The sequence below is a fragment of the Fukomys damarensis genome, unplaced genomic scaffold (assembly GCF_012274545.1).
Source record: "Fukomys damarensis isolate Sample0158 unplaced genomic scaffold, DMR_v1.0_HiC HiC_scaffold_8, whole genome shotgun sequence".
Classification (NCBI taxonomy): domain Eukaryota; kingdom Metazoa; phylum Chordata; class Mammalia; order Rodentia; family Bathyergidae; genus Fukomys; species Fukomys damarensis.
The window spans coordinates 31,045,953-31,055,654 of record NW_022900920.1 but is presented as its reverse complement, the minus strand read 5'-3'; the positions used below and the strand labels follow the sequence as shown (position 1 = coordinate 31,055,654).

The 9,702-nt window shown below is 56.7% G+C and overlaps 1 long non-coding RNA gene across 1 annotated transcript; it reads left to right on the top strand.

The window, feature by feature from the left end:
* Positions 1–4,936: 4,936 nt before the first annotated feature.
* LOC117285297 lies at positions 4,937–8,702 on the top strand. The gene is made up of 3 exons (XR_004516269.1): positions 4,937–5,004; positions 7,253–7,432; positions 8,280–8,702. It is a non-coding gene; the product is annotated as an uncharacterized LOC117285297 (long non-coding RNA).
* The last annotated feature ends 1,000 nt before the right edge of the window (positions 8,703–9,702 follow it).

The following is a 9,702-nucleotide window of genomic DNA, read 5'->3' as shown; positions in this document are numbered from 1 at the left end:
GTTTTGAGTTTCAAACAGCCAACTTCCACAATTGTAAATTGGAAGCCATGGCAAAAATAGGAGTGGGGCAGGAGGGAGGGGTTTCGATCAAATGAAGCTTTAGTTTGTGCATTTATATCACTGATCAAGGGCTTCCTGTGACCCAGGGCCTTGGCCAGCAGGAGGAGAGTGCAACAGACGCAGGGGCGCTCACCACACAAACCGCAGTTCACAGCCCTCAGCTCCCAGCTAGAGCCCTGCACACAGCAGGTAACACCAATGCTCCCGCTAAACCTCCTAGTGTGCACAGGGCTTTGGGGTTCCCGTTTGGGTCATTGCTGACAGGCACATTTCCCCAGCAGTCTCTTCTGGGAGGTCAGGACTGCAGTTTCAGTCCTCAGTTGTCAGGAGGCCCCACTGCTGGGCACAGCGCACTGCCTGGGGCTGGAGGGAGCACAGGCTCTCTGACCCCTTTTCTATGCCTGTTCCCTGTTCTATGTGGTTCCCTTGCTCCTCCACTGGCATATAGCAGCTCCTTGCTTTTCCTCAAAAAGCCAGGCATGGTCCTACCACAGGGCCTTAGCACCCGGTTTCTTTCTCTTCAGCTACTTTTCTCTCAGTGTCCACATGGCTTACTTCCTTACCTCCTTCAAGTCTTATTCAAAAATCACCCACACAGTGAGGCTGTCCTGCAACCCTCTGTAAAACAGCACAGCACCCCCATCATTACCAGCTTCCCCTGGGCCCCTTACCCTGCCTTAGTTTTCCGAGCCGTGTCTATCCCTCATGAGGCACAGGGTAAGTTTTACCTGTGCTGATTATTTGTATATGTGGGCCTTCCCCCCAGCACAGCATAAACTCCCAAGGGCAGGAATTTTATCGGCTGCATTCGAGAGCTTGGCACATAGAAAACGCTCAAATTGAATGAATGAATGAGTATGAATATGAGTAAGGAACAGCTTTCCCAAACCGGGACAACCCAAGGCCTTTCTTGGTGTTAAATGAGGGGTAAAACAATAAACATGAAAAACTCGTAGATAGGAAATAGTTTAAGACAAGTGGTCGGGGAGGCTTCCAGAGATGGCAGAAATTAAGTGAACCCAGGAAGGGTAACGGTGACGGTAACAACAGCGGCCGTGTTCTGAACTCTTACTTTGTAGATGTGGGAAGCACGACCCAGACTTGCTGTTTCCATCGTTTCCTGAGGCCACGTAGCGACTGTCCACCTCCTGGCCCATCCTCCTGCCCTCCAGTGGCTGGGTTTATTCTGTCCTCCAGGGCCTGGCTGTGCCTGAGGGAGCATCAGGCTGGCAGTGCCAGGTAGTGAAACTCTTCCCCGTACCCTGCCACAGTGCCACGCCACCCCCTTGCCCAGGAGGGGACACGGTGCTCCTGGCAACCAGACCCCCCCCAAGGGCCGGGCCTGGACAAGAGTTCAAGGGAAATAAAAATTTGGGCCTCGAAATAGAGACCAGCCTTTGCCATGGGCCCGGCCTCCCTAGTAAGTTTACTCTTCCCCAGCTACCAGCTACAAGTCCTACATCAATGGGGGATTCAGGGGAGCATGCAGGAGACCTGGGTTTAATCCAGACCTGGGAAGTGTCATTTGGGACCCCTGCCCTCCAGCCTCCTGGGAAGCTCAGGAAAAGCCACGGCTCAGCTCTCCACTTCTTCCACTCCCAGAACAGCACCCACTGCTCACACCACAAAGCAAGGTGAACAGCCCCTCGGGCCATGTGCGGCTGGCTGTGCCACGTGGGCAGCAGGACAATGAGGACGCCCACAGGATAAGCTGAGCTTCCGGGGCAACCAGTCAAGTGGGGTGCGTGGAAGTGTCACAGGCTCAGCGCTGAGTCCAAATCCTGGCTCCGGCCATCGCCTGCCAGTGCCTGGGCCATGATGTCCACAGCTCTGAGCCTCGGTTTCCCCATCCATAAACCTGGGTGGTGACCAAAGTCTGCTGAGGGGCAGAGGGGACAGTGGATGAGGCGCCCCGCCCAGAGGCTGTACCCAGTGGGGGCTCCGCTCTTCCCGTTCCCCAACTCCACCCTCTCTCCCCCTGCCTGAGACAGCATGGGGAAAATGAGGCTCTTTTCTCAAACCGCCAGCGAGCGATGACTAAAGTAAATAATGAATCCCAGCTTGAAGCCAAGCTTGGACTTGTTCTACAGCCGACCCAGGCTCCGCGACAGAAGGATCAGTTTGCTGCCCGGCTGGGGCTCGGGCTGGCCGGGGTCTGCGGGTGCCACCTCCGCAGTCTCCACCCTCAGTAGCAGGTGCTTCGCTTCCATCCCTCCCGGGCGCTGGGCACTGCGCTCAGGCTCCATTCATCAATCACAGCCCAGCACGCAGAACTGGGAGCCTCCTGGCTGCTGTCACACGCAGAAATTCTCCCATCTAGGCAAGTCCCTTAAAATAGCTCTGTGGGCCTGGGCCATGAGGAAACAGAATTGACCTGGGTCAGAATTGGGTCCAGCCTCAGGTCACACAGCAGCCACTTCCAGTGACGGGGGCAGCCTAGCCTCTCTTCACAGCCTGAGCAGGGTGAGAGAGGCAAGAACCAGGGTGCCGCACAGAGGAGGCCAGGGTCCAAGAGTAGAGGCCACAGTGACTACAGGACGTGGGACACAGCTGCGGGGAGGGGCGACGCTCCGCTGACAGCAAGTCTGGATTTCCAGACCCGGCCGCAGTGTCAAATGGATTCAAAAGTGCAACTTTCAGGCTACACTGGGGCCAGAAGTTATAAATCAGTGCCTGGCACAAAATCAGAGGTAACTGTGCGAACGGTGGTGACGTCATGCAGGTCAAGCTCTCCTTGAACCATTACCAAGGGAGAGCAGTTCTCCAGGAAGGAAAACTCAAGGGCGCTGTCGTGGACTGCGTGGTGAGGGTAAGGGCACGCCCTGGCCCCTTCCCCTTCCTGGCCTACCCGCAAGTGCACTATGGGCATTGGGCAGCACCCCATCCTTGCTCCCTCGGCCTTAGGCGGTCAGATCTGATAAGAGATCAGTTTCCATAGGTCTGAAGTTCCCACTCCAGGGGTCCCAGACACAGAGGGGCTGGCTCCACACCCCGCCGCTCCCTCCTGCACTGGCACCACAAGGGACACTTCCGCCTGTCCCGCAAGGCCTCGCCCAGGCCGGGACACTGGCTTCCTCGCCAGACACAGGTAAACAACACCAAAGGCCTCTCCTTGCTAACTCAACCGCCTCAGGGCCCTCCCTCTATCCAGGTATGGAGAGATGGGCTGTCTCTTTCCGCCCCAAAATGGAAAGACGCCGCCTTCTCAGGGCCTAGCTGTGCTGGCAAACCTGTGGCATAGGTCCCACAGTGGGCAGTTCCTAACACCTATCACCGAAACCTCTGACAGGCTCACCCTCCCCAGAGGAGTTCCTCAGTCAGCCCAGGGAAGGGCCCGCAGTGAGGCCTTTCGAGAAATTCCCGGAGGGTACCGGAGGGGTCCTCTCAGGCACCCCCGCCCCAGAGGCTCCCCAAGACAGCCTGTGACTTCCTCCCGCTGAGTGCAGGCACAGTCACCCTTTTCTAGGTGGGCAGTGGGGTTCTGGAAGGGGAAGGCGGCGCCCAGCCAGCCATGGCTGAGGCCCCCAGGGGGCATCTCCCTGCTGTGGGGGTCTCAGGACACTGCCCGCTGGCCTCGCTCTGCATGCGGGGCTGTGGACTCAATGAGCTGACTGTGTGGGCAGGACCTCCCTCTCCCTGTCCCTCGAGGATGCTGGCAGGGACTCCCCACCCGCCATGGGGCTGCTGGGAGTCTCCCCTAAAAACTCAGCACACAGACAGACAGCTTTTGGAATGTTGGCTGTTGTTTTGTTTTGTTTGGTTTGGTTTTGGGGGCACAGGGTCTCACTATGTAATTGAGACTGACCTGGAACTCACTATGTAGCTCAGGCTGGTCTCGAACTCACAGTGATCCTCCTGCCTCAGCCTCCCGAGTGCTGGGATTACTGGTGTGCGCCACCACGCCCGGCTCAGCTGTTATTGCTGTGATGACATTTCCCTTTAAGAAGCAGGTGGCTGGAATACCCAGAAGTGGGAGCTAACACGAGCACGGGGCCTGCTGGTGGCACTAGAGTGGAAGCTGAGGAGTTCAGAGATCTCGGGTGTTTCCAATGAGCCAGAGACCTCAGAGCTCTGCCTTTCTCAGGCCCTGGGTATGAGTGGAAGTTGCTCTCAGCTGCCAGCCAGGGCCCAACGCCTCATTCCCTTCTCTGTAGCTCCCCTTCCCCGAGAGGCTGGGTGCGGACAACTGCAATGGGCAGCCTGACCGTGGAGTAAGAGCTACAAACAGGAGGGGCTGGATCTGCCCAGCTCAGCAGTCTCCTCAGAAGAGACCTGCCCAGCCAGCCGCAGCTGCAGAAGACCCTGTCCTGCCTCACTGCACTGTCCCCACCCACCTGAGAGGAAAGGGAGGTTCCCAGGCACCCCACTCGGTAGAGTCCCAATTCCCCGCTGCCATCCGAAGGTGATGGCAGCCATCACCCTCCCCCACCTTCCCCGGGGTTCTGCCTGGATTCTCCTGGTGCACTGCCCCTCTTGCTTCTGCTTTTCCCTTTCTTGGGATACTCTTTTCCGGCTTTCTCACCCCATTCCCACGCTTTCCCAGCCAATCCTAATCACTCCTCCTCAAGGCCCACCGGGAAGCTTGCCTTCTCCAGCCAGCCGCCTCACCCTGGAAACCCCAGCGCACAGCAGCTCCGGGACTGAGGGATTACTGTGGCGAAGGCCTGCGACGGGCCAGGCTGTGCTCTAAGAGCCCGTTTAATCCTCAGCATAACCCTATGGGCCAGGTCCTAGCTCTGAAGTGAAATCAAGTGGCAGCTCAAAGCTTGCACGTCAGTGACCAGGGTGAGAATCCCCGCTCTGCTGAGAACTAGAGTCCCTAGAATCCTATGACCCCCTGAGCCTCTGTGAGCACACACGGAACCCACGTGTCTGTCGTGGGTGTTGGAAGCTCAGGTACGATGCCCTCTCCAGGCAGCTTGTGCGGGGTCCAGCACACAGCAGGTACTTGAGTTAGTTCTTCCCCTTCCCTCTGTGCACTGTACAGAGCGTGGGCTCAGACCCCACTGCTGATGTGGCTGCCTGCTTAGAGGTAATCCAGCCTGGCCGGAAGGGGCCTCCCCATGGTCCACCCTCAGGCCTAGCTCCATGACCTCCTGCGCACCTTCCTGCCCGCCACTGATACCCCTGCAGGCAGCAGAAGCCAGGCAGCAGGAAGTAACGCCTCTCTGGGGCTCTGCCTGTTGGCTCACTGACCACCCTATGGGGAGCATCCATTATCCTGGCGACTATCATGGCTGAGAACCCTCTGGCCCTCGCTCAGAGCCTAATTCCAAAGCCGGAATCTCCAGCTCATTTCCCCCACACGCCCCTTGTCCTTCCTGTTCCCCAGGTCCTGGTTCCAATCCATTACTCCTTTCCTGGATTCTCAGAGCTCACCAGGAGTAAGTGTGACTACCGTACGTGGAACTCCATTCTTTGTTTTATTTTGTTTAATTGGGACTTAAAAGGGAACCCAGTTGTCTGTTAGACTTTTTCCAGCCAACAGTGACTCAGGCAGAGGAAATTAGAAGGCAATTGCCAGGGAACTGCTACACCAACCCGAAGTCGGAAATACCCCCATGTCTCCCAGGGCACAGCCCTCCCTGCCGGTTAACTTAGCTCCTCAGAATATCTCTTCAGAAAACGGGCAGCTGGTGCTTATATTTCTGGAGCTAGAACCTTACTCCTCTGACACCAGATAGGTTTACTTTTCCTTCCTTCCCCTCCGCCTGCCACCACATACTGATTCCAGCCCTCATCTGCCCCCAAAGCCCTCACGAAGCTTTGAACGACGCCATGATAAATGCTGGCTGTGCTCCCTGTTCCAACGGTCTGGAAGGATGTGGTTGGTTGTTCCATGAGCAAGGGGTCCAGTCGGCCTGTGAATCACCCCCACATCACTTCCCTCCCCAGGGAAGAGACGGTTCCCATTCAAGTGCGTGTGTGTGTGTGTGTGTGTGTGTGTGAGGTGGGGGGTGAGGCAGGAGTGGGAACGGGCTGTGGCACCGGCCTCAGCCTTACCTGGGACAGGCTCCCCTCCCTCCCAGCACACACTCCTCCCTTTCTTCCTCTCGGGTTACCCGCAAGGCATCCCTGGGTCCCGAGCGCAGCCCTCCAGGTCTCAACAGCTCCTGCGTGTTTATCTGCTTCTCCTGTGCTGGGTGCTCTCCCAACTCATCACCAGAGTGCGAACAGCTGGGCCCGGCTTTGCTCCGGGCTTCACCTCTCAGGTCCCAGGAGTGCCAAACGCAAACCAGCACGCTAAGTGCCCATGATGGGGCCAGGTACTAGGTAGCCGCTTCCCCCACATGATCTCAGATCGACTCCCCCACAGGCCCCGTGCGTTTACGGGTGTGGAAACTGAGCCCCAGGGTGACAGGTTCAAAGTGGCACAGAGAGCAAACGCCAGATGCAGGACGTAAACGCTGCTCTGCCCAGGACCACTCCTTTTACAAGGAAGTGGCCCTGAAGAAGACCTGTCCAGGCTGCAGCTGCACATCCTCACTCCTGTGACAGTCTGGAGGCTAGGAAGTAAAGAGCAGAGAAATGAATAGATCCAGGGCCAGTTCCTAACAATATAGCTCCCACGACCGAGACCACAATCTGTGGTGCCCTAAACACAGGAAGAATGTGTTATCCACGCTCCACTCATCTTGTCGGATGGCATGGACAGGCAGCACCCTGGATTGGCTCTGTCCTGCTCCCCAGGACCTCCCGAACCTCCTGTCAGACTCACCTGGGCGGCACACGGTGGGTTTCCACAGTAAAGCAGCGCGCGGCCTCACCACTACCACACACCCACATGCCAACCGGACCCACATGCCAACCGGGAAGCAGGGCCTTGCCTTCAGGGTCCACGCCCTTTAGCAGGTAAAGTGACCTGCATTCACCCAGATGTGCCTGGTGCTGACTGGGAAACCCCAAGAAATCTGGTTGGCCTCTCCAAGCCTCAGGCAACCCATCTGTCAAAAGGACTCAAAGAGCCATCCCTGAGCTAGGGTACAACCGGTGACCTATGGGGGACCCTGTGGGAACATGTGTGTCAGCATCGGGCACCGTGACTATTGTGTGCGTTTCCTAAAGAGTCCTGTGGAAGATCAGAACATTCTTGACTGGTATTTTTCTGGGGGGAAAACATCAGGAAAGGAAACAACTGTAAAAGCATGACACCTGCTAAATCCAAGCAGACATAATGTCTTCTTTGCTTTAGATAAACGAGCTTCTCTCCATCACCACGTGGCTTGGTGTACACCTACACCCATGGTGCAAAGTGCGATGTGAACCTGAACTTGCATCCATAGCAGAAAACTTCCAAGGGAAGAACCTGCTGTCTGCATCGGGATGAGCAGGACCAAGACAAGCGGTCTGAGACCACAGCCAGCTTACCGAGGTGCCAGGAACAGCCTGAGAGAGCCTGGAGAGGGAGCCTGACCAGCACAGCAGCTGCTCACCTCCCCGTTCCACCCAAGCAGGGGCTGGCAGAGGAAGGAAGCCAAGGCTTGGCAGCACCATAGAAATGCCAGAGGCCACTTGCATGCCACTCATAAACAGGCCCGAGGGAGGATCCCCAGCATCTTGGCAGCTTCCCCTCCCCGTGGGGATGAGCGAGCCCCTGGCCTGATGTCCTGAGAGAACCTTTGCATGTGTTCCCCATGCTCCGCAGCCAGCGCTGCTCCTCCGCTTGGGCCCCAGGTCTCGCTCATCAGCCAGCTCTGGCTAACGTGCACAGCCCGTGAAACATCTCTGCTCTGCAATTTACCAGACCACAGCCTTGGCGTGCCCATCAGGGAGGGGAGCCTATAGGGAGGCATGCTTCTCCAAGACATACGTGACCTGGGTGCAGCAGGTCCTGCCAGCCCGCCTCACCAGCATGCCTTACCCAGGACACGTGGCCTTCCAGAGTGTGCGTCCACCGTGCGAGGGCCAGGGGAGGGGACCTAAGCCTGAGTCCCACTGGACATGTCTACATCGGCATGAATGCCCCCAAGTGTCACAGTCGCACCACCACCAGCTACGTGTCTTCCTGGCCAACCTCAACTGGATGTGGGGAGCCTCTGATGAAAACCCACACCACGGGCAAAAGGCCAGTTAGGCCTGGTGCCGCGGCAGCTGTGCTGCAAGTCACCCATCTGGTTCTCTGTTTCCTGGTCTATAAATGAAAGGGCTGAGCCAGACGAGTCCCTGCCAGCCCCACAATTCCACAACATACAACACTTTCGCCTTTCACTGTTTTCCAGGACCTCAGCGAGGACTCTGTGTGGCCCATCCACTCAGTGACACCACTCCCGGCCCAGCTTGGTGTCATCGATTCTCAGATGGGAAGCGGAGATGTCCCAGGAAACACTTTGTCTGTGAGAAGGGAGGAAACGGCCATTTCCAGGGAACTGGACAGGACTCCTTTTGTATTTTCCACACAGTACATGTTATTATCAATCTTGAAATTCGTCATCTTTCTTCCTTTTTGCTAGACCATTAATAGCTGCTTTTCAAAATTGCTTTCTTAGTCTGAATCGCACCAGCAGTGAGCTACCATTTAATGAGTACTTGCTATGTTCCAGGAACTGGCTAAGTGCTTTCATGGATGATCTCATTCAATGCTCCTCACAACCCCATGAAGCGCATACTATTATTAGCCTCATTTTAAATGAGGAAACTGAGGCCCATAGACAGTTATAGAAGTTGCTCAACTAGTTAGCTGCAGGCCCAGGCTTCAAACAAGTCCCAGGATTTCAGAGCCCCCAGCATGTAGGCATGAGCCCCAGGAGGCCCACAGCAGGCCCAGTTTCTGCTAGCAGCCCTCCTGCTTCATCGCAGTGTGTCCTGCTTGCATTTGTAATCCTGGGCATCCTCAGTCAAAGGAAAAATTTGCTGTTTTATCTAAAAGCCAGAGCTGGAAAAGCACCTGCCTGGGTCTCAGAGCAGAGTGCCATCTGTTGAAAGCGGTGCCAATCTCAACCAAGGATGAGACAAGGGGACCTTAAAATACACCCTGCACCCTTGAGAAGAGTCGAGGAAAGCGGGGACCCACCCACCCAGCCCTCGGAAAGGGGTTTTCTTGTACTGGCAGTGGAGGAAGCTTGCAGAACGGAGTGCCAGGAGTGGACCAACACCCTGCCTGCTCACGGTTACCTGCTCCCGGATCTGTGCCCAGCCCCACTTGCTCAGCTGCAAAGACCGGGCAGAAAGAAGAGCAGGAGGCTGACTTTGCCACAAACCCGTCCCTCCTCCCTCCCACCGGGGAATACAAGGCACTCTAGAGACCAATGCGGTCTAGGGCAGCAACAAACAGCCTGTTTTAATTGTTAAAATTAATGCTCTGAGCAGTCTAAATGCTCCTTTAAATGCCTGATTTGCAAATCAGATGCAGCCCTGCTGTCCATTGTCCCCTGTGCTTGGGCGTCTCTTCGGTCTTAGACAGACTCGGGCGGCGGACGGCCCGGTCACCTTGTTTACCTCCTAAGGTGTGAAGGACGGGAAGACAGGCTGCGCCGGAGCGGGGCCCGCCGCGCAGACCCGGGGCCTGAGCCGCCCCAAGTTTGGGGAGGCGGGGGAGGGGCGGTGGCGGAGCCCACAGCCAGCCTTCGCCTGCTCGCGTCTGGAACCCGAGCATCACTTAGGAGGAAGTGACCCCGGCCAAGGGTCACGTCCAGAGGAGGGATA